At 37.9% G+C, this 14,542-nt stretch overlaps 1 protein-coding gene across 1 annotated transcript in view; it reads left to right on the forward strand.

Annotated features, from left to right (window-relative positions):
• Positions 1 to 4,514: 4,514 nt before the first annotated feature.
• The window catches only part of LOC133656856 (heparan sulfate glucosamine 3-O-sulfotransferase 1-like), an 82,813-nt gene continuing 72,785 nt past the window's right edge, over positions 4,515 to 14,542 (forward strand). Inside the window, exon 1 of the mRNA XM_062057716.1 lies at positions 4,515 to 4,658. The gene's annotated coding sequence lies outside the window, so the exon portion shown is untranslated. The remainder of the gene's footprint in view (positions 4,659 to 14,542) is intronic.

Genomic DNA, 14,542 nt, shown 5'->3' on the forward strand with positions numbered 1-14,542 from the left:
ACGCGTTTTGATACGCTTTAATAAAATATTATGATCAGCAGTATCGAAAGCGGCGCTAAGATCAAGAAGCAGCAACATAGATGAAGCATCAGAATCCATCGTTAGCAATAGATCATTAGTCATTTTTGCGAGGGCTGTCTCCGTAGAGTGATTTGCCCTGAAACCGGATTGAAAAGGTTCACAGAGATTGTTAGACGCTAAGTGTTCATTTAGCTGCTGTGCTACAATTTTTTCGAGGATTTTCGAGATAAATGGAAGGTGGGACACCGGCCGGTAGTTTACCAGGAGATCAGGATCGAGGTTAGGTCTTTTGAGTAGAGGATGAATAACCGCTTTTTTGAATGCTAGGGGAACAGTGCCAGAGGAAAGTGATAAGTTTATAATATTTAACACTGATGGACCTAGTAATACAAAAAGCTCCTTGATAAGTTTCCCAGGAATTGGGTCAAGTAAACATGTTGTTTGTTTTGTCCCATTTACACATTTTGACAATTCTTCCAATGTTATTTCATCAAAGAGAGAGAAACTATTTTGGAGGGCGGTATCCGTCGTATATACAGTCGTATCTGTGTTAATAGAACCCAGTTGTAGCTGAGATGCATTGTCTTTAATCTCTTTTCTAATGACTTCAATTTTCTTATTAAAGAAATTCATAAAGTCATCTGCTGAGTGGGTGGAGCTACTGGGAGAAGTCCCTTGTTGGGTTAGCGATGCTACTGTACTAAACAGAAATGTAGGATCATTTTTGTTGAGGTGGATGAGATTTGAGTAATATTTAGCTTTAGCTGAGGTAAGCATGCGTTTATAAGTTATTAAACTACCACACCATGCTTGATGGAAAACCTCAAGTTTAGTCGCACGCCATTTGCGTTCCAGCTTTCTACATGATAATTTCTGGGCTTTAGTTTCTTCTGTAAACCATGGGGTACGCCTTTTAGGGGCCCTTTTTAGCTTTAGCGGTGCTACAATATTAATGGTGTCGCGCAGGGCGTCATTAAAGTTGTTAGTGAGGTTATCAATAGAGCCCACATAATTTGGGAATGGTGCCATTACCGAAGGCAGTAGGTCAGTAAGAGTCGTCGTTGTGGCAGCATTAATGTTGCGGCTGCCATAGTAGTTATTATTATTATTATTAGTTTGTTGACAATGAGTCAGAACTTCGAATTTTATAAGGTAATGATCGGACATTACTTTAGTGTACGGGAGTATCGTAACTTTAGAGGTGGTGACACCCCTGACAAGCACTAGATCTATCGTATTACCGTTGCGATGCGTGGGTTCATTTATTATTTGTGTAAGACCACAGCTATCAATTATAGTCTGGAGCGCCACGCATAGAGGGTCCGATGGGGTATTCATATGGATATTAAAGTCTCCCATTATGATTATATTGTCGGCGTGCGTCACTAGATCAGCAACGAACTCTGAGAATTCACTGATGAAGTCCGAATAGGGCCCAGGGGGGCGGTAGATAACAGCCAGGTGGAGAGGCAGCGGTGTGACAAGCCTCAAAGTGAGCACCTCAAACGAGTTCTATTTATTATTTAGGTTAGGTGTAAGATTATAGTTTTCATTGTATATTAGTGCGACACCCCCTCCCCTTTTAAGAGGTCGGGCAACATGTGTATTGGTATAGCCAGGAGGAGATGCTTCATTTAGCGCAAAAAAATCGTCTGGTTTGAGCCAGGTCTCAGCGAGACCAACGACGTCAAGTTTGTTGTCTCTAATGACTTCATTAACTAATAGCGTTTTGGAAGATAATGATCTTATGTTTAAAAAGCCCATATTATAGGTAGTGGGCTGTTTTGAGGATTGTTTGTTGAAATGATCCGAAGTAGCAATATTAATAATGTTGCGTTTATTATGCGTATTGCACTTTAAATAGTTTCGACCATATCTAGGAATTGATACGACGGGGATAATCAGATGGTTTGCTTGATGTTGCGATAAACTGAACGCATCATAGTTAGCTACCTCAGTACAATGTATGTCTGCCTCTGACATGGTCACAAAAGAAAAAACATTATGTGAGTTGTGTTTTATTCTAAGAGAATTGCTATGTGTGCAGGGATTATCCAGCCTGACGCCGGCTAGTTCTAGTTTAAATGGCTTCTTACTCGGAGACTCCACGCTTCTTTGGTTAGCTTTTCTCTTTGTTGTTAGCCCAGCTCGGCATCCCCGCTTCTGCTTCCGCTCGCACCGCCTATGTCGTCTCCATTGGCGGTCACCGCTAGCACTTGACTCCGCTGCTACAAAGGCCGCTCGATGTAGCCCACGAAGTATTCCCATGCTAGCGAGGAGGTCCACCGTACATGCATCTTTCAGTCTATAACGACCCGATCCATCCACATCCAGAATTGTCTGTCGGTCATATGTGATCACAGAGTGTTCACGCTTTGAGCCAGCCATGAAATTGACAGAAATGACGGGTGTTTTTTGCCAAATCGCTCTACACTCCCAAGAGCGTTAGCAGAGCCGCTGCATTCCCATGCGCCGCCATTTTGTCTTTGACTCTGTTGACACCTTCAAAAGCAAGCTTAGGACTCATTTATTTGTTCAGGCTTTTAATTAGCTACTCCTGGGCTGCTATGACTTTTATGTAGTTGGCACGTTGTCCATCTATCCATTTTCTACTGCTTGTCCCTTTTGGGGTCACAGGGGGTGCTGGAGAACATGCAAACTCCACACAGAAAGATCCCAAGCCCGGGATTGAGCTCAGGACTATTGTGAGGCACACGCACTAACCCCTGTCCATCCGTGCTGCCTTTGCAAATCCTTTTCAACCTAAATTCAATTGAATAGACTGCAAAGATAAGATACTTGACGTTCGAACTGGAAAACGTTGTTATTTTTAGCTCATTTGGAATTTGATGCCTGCAACATGTTTAAAAAAATCTGGCACAAGTGGCAAAAAAGGCTAAGAAAGTTGAGGAATGCTCATCAAACACTTATTTGGAACATCCCACAGTTGAACAGGCTAATTGGGAACAGGTGGGTGCCATGATTGGGTATAAAAGTAGATTCCATGAAATGCTCAGTCATTCACAAACAAGGATGGGGCGAAAGTCATCACTTTGTGAACAAATGCGTGAGCAAATTGTCGAACAGTTTAAGAACAACATTTCTCAACGAGCTATTGCAAGGAATTTAGGGATTTCACCATCTAAGGTGTGTAATATCATCAAAAGGTTCAGAGAATCTGGAGAAATCACTGTATATAACATTGAATGCCCATGACCTTGGATCCCACAGGCGGTACTGCATCAAAAAGCGACATCAGTGTGTAAAGGATATCACCACATGGGCTCAGAAACACTTCAGAAAACCACTGTCAGTAACTACAGTTTGTCGCTACATCTGTAAGTGCAAGTTAAAACTGTACAATGCAAAGCCAAAGCGATTTATCAACAACACCCAGAAACGCCGCCGGCTTCGCTGGGCCTGAGCTCCTCTAAGATGGACTGATGCAAAGTGTAAAAGTGTTCTGTGGCCTGATGAGTCCACATTTCGAATTGTTTTTGGAAAATGTGGATGTTGTGTCCTCCAAACCAAAGAGGAAAAGAACCATCCGGATTGCTATACGCGTAAAGTTGAAAAGCCAGCATCTGTGATGGTATGAGGGTGTATTAGTGCCCAAGGCATGGGTAACTTACACATCTGTGAAGGCACCATTAATGCTGAAAGGTACTTACAGGTTTTGGAGCAACATATGTTGCCATCCCTGCTTATTTCAACAAGACAATGCCAAGCAACGTGTTACAACAGCGTGTCTGCGCAGTAAAAGAGTGCAGGTACTAGACTGGCCTGCCTGTAGTCCAGACCTGTCTCACATTGAAAATGTGTGGCGCAATATGAAGCCTAAAATACCACAACGGAGACCACGGACTGTTGAACAACTTAAGCTGTACATCAAGCAAGAATGGGAAAGAATTCCAGCTGAAAAACTTCAAAAATGGGTCTCCTCAGTTCCCAAACGTTTACTGAATGTTGTTAAAAGGAAATGCCATGTAACACAGTGGTAAAAATGCCCCTGTGCCAACTTTTTTACAATGTGTTGCTGCCATTAAATTGTAAGTTAATGATTATTTGCAAAAAACAAAACAAATGTTTCTCAGTTCGAACATTAAATATCTTGTCTTTGCAATCTATTCAATTGAATATAAGTTGAAAAGGGATATGAGTATATATACTTTTTCTGATTGTGTAGATTGTCCATTTTCTCAATTTCCCCTACAACTGACCCACCATCACAAACTATGAACTTACTATAGCAATCTCATCGAATTCTGTACGTCATTTAATGAAAGATTAGTGTGAAGTAGCTGTTAGGGGAGCACCATGACCTGCTCATTTGTGGCTCCTCCAGTCCTCCTATCCTCTCTCTCTCTCTCTCTCTCTCTCGCTCTCTCGCTCTCTCTCTCTCCTCCTATGATGGAGCAACGCCTCCATTGCTCCTCTGCGTCTGCCTTTGCAATCAGTCAGCGATGCAAGCAAGAGGAGCAGCGGAAGGTTTTATTTAATTGTGTGTTTGTTTATCTTCTACCTGGAGGACCGACTGTGCGCGAAAGTCTTTTTCCACGCTTGATCCTCCCCCACCATGAGTGGATCCTGAAGGAAAGAAGAATTCAGCCAAGAGGCGCGCTGACATCCTCACCGAGGTAACTATACTTCTCCATATTTGTTGTTCTGGGTCTGTGAAATTCAAACAGTATCTCTCGCAAGTGTTTTGTGGAGCTTTAAATTGAAAGTGCATGTTTTTCATGCACACTAAAATACAATCATGCAAGTTTTTAGTTTTTTTTTTGTTGCAAACTGGTCGTTTTTCCCCCGAAATCCTACTGAGAGCTATTATTGATCAAACTAATTAAAATGTCACATCTAGTAAAAAAGGCTGCATAGGCATACAAGTGAGCAATTTATTTTCATGCTGGCATACAAAAAACATTTTACATCAGCAGTTTAAATGTTCTACTGTTTGGGAGTTTACTACTTTTCTATGTCTTTGTAAAATGTAGTGTTGTCTAATTATGCTTACATGAAGGTATATTCGACATCAAGGTGGTCCAAAGTCAGGTCCGGGGGCCATTTGTGATAGTTTTTTTTGGGTTTTTTTGGCACATGGATTATTTAAAAAAAATAAAAGTTTAATTTGAATTCACAAAGGATGAACTATTCATTAAAAGGGACTTTACATTTAAAATGTTGAATGAAAATTTAAAAAAAAAAAAAAAAAAATTGCTTATTTTAATTTAATTTACAACACTCAAAATAAAACAAACAGTTTACAGTGTTGAAGAGCAATAACTTGCAACGAAAAGGGTTTTGTTTCTTTGTAATATTTCATTTAACGAAATTAAAAACAATCAGTCTGCAAAAATGAATTTAATTTACAACACTCAAAATAAAACAAAGCATTTTACAGTGTCGAAGAGCATTAACTTGCAACAAAAATGGCTCTGTTTCTTTTGAATATTTAATTTAACAAAAATAAAAACCAACAGTCTGCAGAAATGGAAAGAAAACAAAAAAAAAAAAAACGCTATATAGCGCTATTTAAAAACAAGACAACTGACTGCCCCTTAGGAAACAAATGTGGTGTTGTGTTCTGCACCAGGAAGGCCAGATGATCATGGCTCAATAATGTTTTTATTAGAGCTGTCAAATTTAGTGCATTAACTCATGTGATTCATCACAAAAAATGATTATAATAATCACATATAAACACAGATTATAACAGAGTTTATTTTGAGCGTACATGATCCTTTACTTTAGCCGTGGATGGTTTACATGAAATGTGGCGTGGGTTGTTATACGGTCACTGATTAGGTCAATTTATATGTCAGGGCAAAGATGAGTGAGGAGAGTGTTTCTCACTGATATATTTCACTTCAAAATACACCCTGACTGGATTTTAGATAAAACTGTTAACCAAGTTTTGACCAAATAAATGATGTGCATTCAAGTAAAACTTTTTTTTTTTAATTCCTAAATGACATTCTGACAACACATTTGCATTTGTATCAAAATATTGTGGTCTTTTTTTAGGTTAATTTGAATTAAGTAACCAAGTAATTTAATGTGGTTAATAATGATAATGAAAATGCAAAAGTGTGATTAATCTGATTAAAACAGTTATCATTTTGACACCACTTTTTTCACCACCGTTTTTATACATAAACGCAGAATACAACACCACACAGTCCTCTGAAAAAAAACACAACATTTTGTTTCATTTTTTTGTTTCTGCTGACTAATGCTTTTCCTTTTTGTTAGATGAATTATAAAATGTAAATAAAAATGTTATTTTAAAAGTAGTTATTGCTCTTTGACACTAAAAAAATAACAATTTGTTTTTACATTTTTGCTTGTGTTTCAAAGTAAAATTCAAATAAATCAATAATTTTTTGTTTTTCAATTCCGATTCATTAACAGACAATTTAATACCCAAAACATACGCTTGTTTTGGGCATTTGTTGCTTGCTCAAAGTTACTTTATTCACACCAAAAAAATATAACAAGAACAGGTTGTGTAACCATTGGTGGTTTAACAACAACATTACGTTCAACGAAGTCCAACGCTAGTAGCTAAACTTTACTAAATCGCTGTCATTATCTGACAGCACTCAAATCTAGTGTGTGTGCGTTTACGTTATGTAGTTTATGTCATTATGTGATAAAAATTGGAAGCGAGCGGGATGTAATGCTTACAACACCCCCGTCAAGCTAGCCAACAGACTCTTTAAATTACTAACAAAATGTTGATCTGAAACTTCTTCTTTTACTCTTCAACTATTTTAACGTAATTTTCAAATACATGGACAAAGTTAGTGTTCATGTAGTATGTGGATGGTGAGGAATGATTGAGTGTAACATAAATTGCGGAGGAAACAAAAACAGTTAGTTCACACATTTGTTTTACTTAAAAAAAAAGAAAGGTTTATTTTTTATTTTTAGGGAAATAATGAATTGCAGAAAAAAGTAACTGTATTGTATATTGAATGTGAAGTTGCATGTAAAAAGTGTTTTCAGCATCAATGTCTCTGCCTACCTAACTTTTAAAATTGCAACAGCCACTTGTAGTATCACGGGAGTCAAATTGCCACAGGCCATGTAATGCTGCTTTAATTACTGTATAAGCATGTGGGTGTTGACTTCAGCAGCAAGTGTTTTTGAAAGCTGCACAATTTTTTAGAGGCAATAAGTAACTGTTTGACAGGAGCACCTGTCTGATGAAATTCCATGGAAATATTATTAAAAAAACAGCCATATTCCAAGTTAGATTTGGGTGCAAGTTGATTGTAATGCCTTGTTTATGTAATGGATGCCAGCTAGTGTGGCTGTGTTATAGTACATTGTTTAAAGCTCGCTTTCCAACGCCTTAAGAGCTGTGCAGGACAATGAGTTGATAGGCCGTGGCTTTTAACTCATTGGCTGACGCTATTTGAATAGTTCTCATTCAGCGGGGATTTGTGATTCGAGCCCATTGTGTGCACGGAAGCTAGGGCTGCAACTAATGATTATGTTGATAGTCGACTAGTCAGCGATTATTTTTACAATTAGTTGACGAGTCAAACAGTTTTTGTTATGCTGTGCACGTTTCACTTTGGTGTTGATTCCGCGACTTAATTTTAGCTTGGTTTTAAAACCTCTTATAGTATATTCAATTGTAACAAAAGAAACATGCATTAAGGAAATAAATAATGGTTTTACTTCAATCCACATAGTATACAACCACAGTAAACAATAAATCAACAGACTGAAAGTGCAAGATGTCCAGTAAACATGGCATTCAGTGCAAAGAGCATTTTTCATCCAGTACTGTTCGGGATATTTAGCTGCAATTATTTACCTAAAGGTATTACATTCCTGGCAGTATATCAATAAATTGTTTATCATGCGACTACTCGATAATAACACTTTGTTGGTGATTTTTTTTTAATCAACATTGCTGATTATGTTGATTAATCATTGCAGCCCAAAGAGAAAAAAAACATATTAACACTTCTGGAATACTGGTCAACCTCAACTTTAAAAGTAACAGATATAGAATGTATTAGGCTCAAACTAGCGGCAACATTTTTAATTAAAATACTTGAGTAGTTCATGAAAAACAATACAGATGTATTGTGAGTTACATTGCAGCTGTACCTCACACATTTTGTAATACGTGTACTATCTTCACCTTTATTCCTGACATTTTGGTTAACTACAGAATTGTACAACCTAAGGGCTTGCAAGTGTTCCACTTTGGAGTTTTCACCGTACAAACAAACATTAGGCCTGATCTACTAAGATCTAAACGCCACGCGGTAAACAACGTGTGCAATCCACAAAATAGCGTGTACTATTCGTGGTTGTGTTGCGTGTGATCTAATAAGACTGTGTGTGCAATTGTAAACTGGTGCAGACCGCCTTATTTAAATGAGGATTTTGCATGTACTATACAGAGCATCACCCCAGAGACACTCTCATATATTGCACATTTTGCTATATTTCCCAACATGCAGGTGACGTGGGCATTTTAGAAGCAGCAGTGTATCTACAAGGTGCATGGGAGGGAGGCTGCACTTACCCCAGTCAAGATGCAAACAAATGCATACTTAAAGAAGTATTTTTCATATAAGAAATTGTAATAATATATGTTATTCGTGAAAAAACGAACATTTAAAAAAAAAAGTTAAATGACACCAAAACACATCAATTTAATTTGTTTTAATTAGCTCCTTAAGTCCTCTAGTAGTTATAAAATTATAAAATTATGTTGCTGAATAGACAATACGTCTAATATGTTTTTTTTCTGACCATCCAAAATGTTGACACACACAGGCTCAGCGCGAGCACTGAGCCTGCAGCCGTGTGTACAACTGTCAGTTTGCACGTCCTTTTGACACGTCCATCCATTTTCTACCGCTTATTCCCTTCGGGGTCGCGGGGGGCGCTGGAGCCTATTTCAGCTACAATCGGGCGGAAGGCGGGGTACACCCTGGACAAGTGGCCACCTCATCGCAGAGCCAACACAGATAGACGGACAACATTCACACTCACATTCACACACTAGGGCCAATTTAGTGTTGCCAATCAACCTATCCCCAGGTGCATGTCTTTGGAGGTGGGAGGAAGCCGGAGTACCCGGAGGGAATCCGCGCAGTCACGGGGAGAACATGCAAACTCCACACAGAAAGATCCCGAGCGCAGGATCGAAACCAGGACCTTCGTATTGTGAGGCAGACGCACTAACCCCTGTACCACCGTGCTGCCCCTTCTGACATGTGCTAAATAAAATGCAAAATAGTGCTTGCAAAACGGTGATGAGTGTCGATAAATCACACTGCGCGTGCTAAATAATTATATTTGTAACTTCTCCTCCCAGTATTTGGTCATCAGCATATATTTAAAAATTCATGAAAACAGAGATGCAAAATGGATTGCATGCCGAATTCTGCTCACTTAACCGACACAATCCGCTTTGCACACGTTTATTGGATGAGCTTTGCGTGTGCTATCAGGTTTGCATGTGTTTTGGTGCACGCAAATCTTTGGTAAATAAGGCCCATAATGACTTAATTTGACTTTTGTCAATGGGAGATCCAGATACAGGTTGATGACTAAGAGAAACATGTTGTGGAAAAAAATGTTTTTAACAATTAAAGAGAATACTTGAAATAAAGACAAATAACTTGTGCAATATATTGTCTTTGCAAAGAGGTCGAGTAAAATGTGTGCAGAGTGGCTTTCCACTCTTATACTGTACCTCACCACATGCAAATTAATTACATCACTACTGTCATTTCGGGAGAGGTTACATCAAAACAAGATACTTCCTTAGACACTTGGTAGTCAACATTTAGGGACTCGCTACTGGTTCTGAACACCCTACCGTTGGACAGTGTCCTAGGAAAAAGCCTGATTGAAAGTCGAGATTTTGCTCAGGCTCACCAAATGCTTGTAATATCCATTGTATACAAACAATGCCCTACTTGAAAGTAAATTAGGTTATATTTATAGAGCACACATTTCTAGAACAAGTGATTCTGGAGTGTCTATGTATGTTCATTAGAAGTACAACGAGTAGTCATGCCTTTAACGACTAATTTTGTAAATATTAATCTCGACTATTGAAAACTAATTTAAAAAATGTGTTTGTTATATTGTTCGCTCTTTCACTACTTTAAATTCAAGCTATCTCGCAGTTAGCATGGCGCTGTATCTCCTCCTGCTCTCTCTTGCCCGGTATGTCACATGTTTAGCTATTCCTCGTCATCCTGGCATCATGATACTTGAAGTGTGTAGTTGATTTGCTGCCTTTAAGGCAGGGGTGGGCAATTAATTTTTACCGGGGGCCGCATGAGGTACCCGAGCACTGCTGGAGGGCCACATCGACAATATTTCAATTAAATTTTGCTCAATATTATTTTTGATATATACCGTAAGATAAATAATAATAATAATAATAATAATAGTAATACTTCAACATAGTGTGTGTAACAGCATTCCATGACTAATATATATAAATTAACATTAATAATAAATGACAGTAAAATAAGCACACGTATGACTGAGGAGTCATAGTGTAACTTTGTGTGGTGTTTGAGTTGTCCGACTTTTTGTGTGGCCTTAAACGCACCAGTGGTTTAGTGCTATGCGTGTTGGTGACAGATGACAAGTTGGTCTTGGCCTGGTTTGTACGGCAGAAAATGACTAGTTTTTCGAGATAGAATTGTTTTACTCATGTTTTTGGTGTGGTTATGTCCGAATATAAACAGTTTTGTTCAATAAAGTGATCGATATAATTCCTGTCCTCGAAGCATCTCGATAGACGTTACAATAATTGAACGGTGTTCAATTGAACGGTGTTGTAAACGGTGTTGACGAACACCATTAGGGCCGCTTGTTGTCACTGTCACTCAAAGTTGCATTGCAAAATTCCATAGAATAAATATGTTTATTTTGTTTATAATTCAGATGGGATTTGATTTGGTGCGCGGCATATACTTGCTGCGCGCAGCAGACGCTTGAGCAGTGCGCAATTGCGCAGGCACGCACCTTAGGTGAGGGGACGTTGCTTTGCAGTTCATGTGTTGTTGAAAACACGCCATTCCTCATCAACTTTTCTCTTTTTGGCGTCTCGGGTGTAAACCGTGCATCACTTGTCGCTGCATGTGCACCTTCACTCGCAGGTTACACACGGACACACGCCCATAAATAATACTTTTCAAAATAAAAGCAGCACAGTTGTATTGCGCGCACGACATAGATGTTTTTTCAACTTTATTTTGTAATTGCAGTTGTTCACATTCACTCACAATCACGCACACGCATACGTCCACACGGAAGTAATACAAATAACGATTTTCAAAACAAAAGCAGCACCGTTGTATTGCACACTCGATACTTTTTTAAATTTATTTTGTAATTTATAATTGGCCTCACGCGGGCCGGACAGGGACGCACAAAGGGCCGGATGCGGCCCGCGGGCCGCAGAATGCCCAGGTCTGCTTTAAGGCGATGATTAGTAACTTAGGAGTGGCTCCACACTGTATAGACATTGTCAGGTTCAAATACTGATGACATATATTAAACAAGACAAGAAGCAAAGAATTAAACAGAGACATAATTACATTTGGCTCAATTGAGGAGAGACGCCTGGACACTGTACCCTTATACAGTGTCTCAACACGCTCTGGCAAAAAATTGTACGCCACCTCTTTTATTTGGACTTTCCCTGATTACATGGCAACAGCTATTTCTAACGGATGGTGGTCGTAAACAGCCATCGCCTTTGATTACAAACAGTTCAAAGAAAAGGTCGTAAACAGTTCACAGAAAAGGTCGTAAAACAGTTCACAGAAAAGGTCACCTTGAGGGGAGTCAGGCCCTGCTTCTTCTCCACTTTGTAGTTCTTGGGTCAAGAAAATATATTTCTGTTGATTACAATACATGAAAGAAACAGAACACCTTCATGTTGCTTCCCATCCTACACAGTGGAGTTTTACAAGCCTTCTGCTTGGTAGGATTAAGGACAGCTTTTGTCTTGAAACACAAAGTTTTCTGATAACTTAGATACAATTATTCTGACAGACATACTGTAGCCGTACGAGCTAGCAACCTCTGTGAGGATGCCACATTGTATTAACTTTAATTTTAATTTTGCGAGACAAGTTTAGAATGTTTTATCAGTAAAACTATGCATGGACTAAATACTTTGCCATGGATTAATTGTTATGGTTTATTACATCAACATTTGGCAACAAATTTTGTTGGTGTTCACTTGAAAATATAGGGGATGTTTTGTGAAAACGTAATGCACTGGATGGTCCATGGCAGTGCTTCTTAAACTTTTTTCACCGAATACCCCCTCAGAAAGTACCACCATAATGACCAACATTAAACAAATTGTAGTAGGCCTAAATATTCATTAAAAACAAGGCAGAGGCTATATTTATTTAGTATATTTAATATTTTTGGCCACTCTAACGTTAGACACAGTTTAAACTGTAACACTGCGTTTGAATTTTAATTAAGTAATTCTTTGGTGTACCACTAGATAAAGCCTGTATCACAGTTTGAAAATCCCTAGTCTGTAATATAGTCTTGTCCTCAAAATGTAGCCCTATTTCCAGAAAACACAACAAAATTGTTTTGGCATGGATCTTGTTTGAAACGGAAGACAGGTAACTGATTTTTAGATATGTTTTATGTGTGGTAAAGATGGATGGAAAGGAGGAGGTGATGGGAAAATATGTTTCTCATGAGTGATTTCCTGTATTATTGATGGACTTGATCCAGTTGGCTCCACTTTAGCAAAGATTGAGCCGAGAGTGAGAATTACTAACAAAACAACATTTTCTCTCCTCAATGTTATTCTAATCAAAAGCAATTGAACATAACAAGTGGGTAGAATTAATATTTGATTAAGCTTTGTTTGTTCAATTAGAGGAATGAACACGATTAGCTGAGGCATACATGGGTATTAGTTAAAAATGCTAATTCATTCTTGAGTAATATTTTTTCTCAGCATGTGGTTTGTTGGTTTATTCATGAAAGAGGAAACATGATGTTTGATGGAAATCTGCAATTTGTATGGTTGATTTTAAGACCTTAACCTAAGGTTGAGTTGAGACACACAAAACAAACATTTTTGATGTTTTTCATTTTCATTTCATCTATTTATTTATTTCAGGCAATGACAAAGATGTACAAGTTGACAAAACATAATAATATAAATTAATATAGTGCATTATTGTCCAGTTTTGCCTGAAAGGGAGTGGGAAGAAGATAACTTATTTAATCCCACCCCCAGTTCTCCATTCTGTGATTATTCACATGAGTTTCACTCTCACTTTGTTCAAGGATTATAATACAGATGTTGTATCATAGTGGCATTACCACAGGTAACAATAATTATTACACTGTAACAATCATTTGTATCAACAATGTAGGAATAATGAATATACCAACAATGGTAATAGACATCATAGCAATAATGGTAATAGACAACATAGCAATAATGGTAAGGAAACATTGAGCACATGTTAACACTTTGAGACAGAGTATAGCAGCAGGTCAAATTAAAGACCCTCATCTCTATATTTGAACCAGACCCCATGTTTGTATAATAGTTTAAATCGATTAATAGTTTGGCATTGCTTGTGTTGTAAGTCCAGTTTGTTCCATAGTTTTACTCCGCATACAGACACACAAAAACGTTTACGAGTGGTTTGAGCTCTCGGCAATAAGAAATATCCAAAGCCTCTCAAGTTATGAGCTTGCACTCGTCTTATAAAAAAACATTGTAGATTAGGTGGCAATCATTTGTTAAAAGCTTTATATAAGTTTATTAATGTATTATATTTAACAAGGTCATCAAATTTGAGCAACTTTGATTGCATAAACAGATAATGAGTATGTTCTAAATAACCAACGTTGTGAATGATCCGTACTGCTCTTTTCTGTAATGTGATCAGAGGATGAATTGTGTTTTGGTAAGTATTCCCCCATACTTCAACACAGTATGTAAGGTATGGCAGTACCAAGGTGCAGTATAGAGTACAGAGTGCATTTTCATTGAGGTATAGTTTTGCTTTGTTTATAATTGAGAGGCTTTTGGAGATTTTTGTTTTAATGTGTCTGACATGAGGTTTCCATGATAGTTTACTATCAATTATTACTCCCAAAAATGTATTCTCATTTACAATTTCAATTTGGGTACCATCAATACTTATTTTCTGTTCAGACGTTATGTTGCGATTTCCAAACATTACTATCTTAGTTTTATTTATATTCAAAGATAATTCATTTGTGTCCATCCATTTTTTTACCATGTTTAGTTCTGTGTTTACTGTATTTATGAGCTCATTATAGTCATCACTACTGTAGAATAAATTTGTGTCGTCTGCAAAAAGTATAAATTTCAGTATTTTGGATGTATTAAACATATCATTAATATATACATTAAACAGTTTTGGCCCCAACACAGACCCTATTGCAATTAAGGTCGCGGTGAGTATCCAATCACCGCGTTGTTTTTAGGTATGGATTGAGC

The sequence above is a fragment of the Entelurus aequoreus genome, linkage group LG09 (genome assembly GCF_033978785.1).
Source record: "Entelurus aequoreus isolate RoL-2023_Sb linkage group LG09, RoL_Eaeq_v1.1, whole genome shotgun sequence".
In the NCBI taxonomy this organism is placed as follows: Eukaryota; Metazoa; Chordata; class Actinopteri; order Syngnathiformes; family Syngnathidae; genus Entelurus; species Entelurus aequoreus.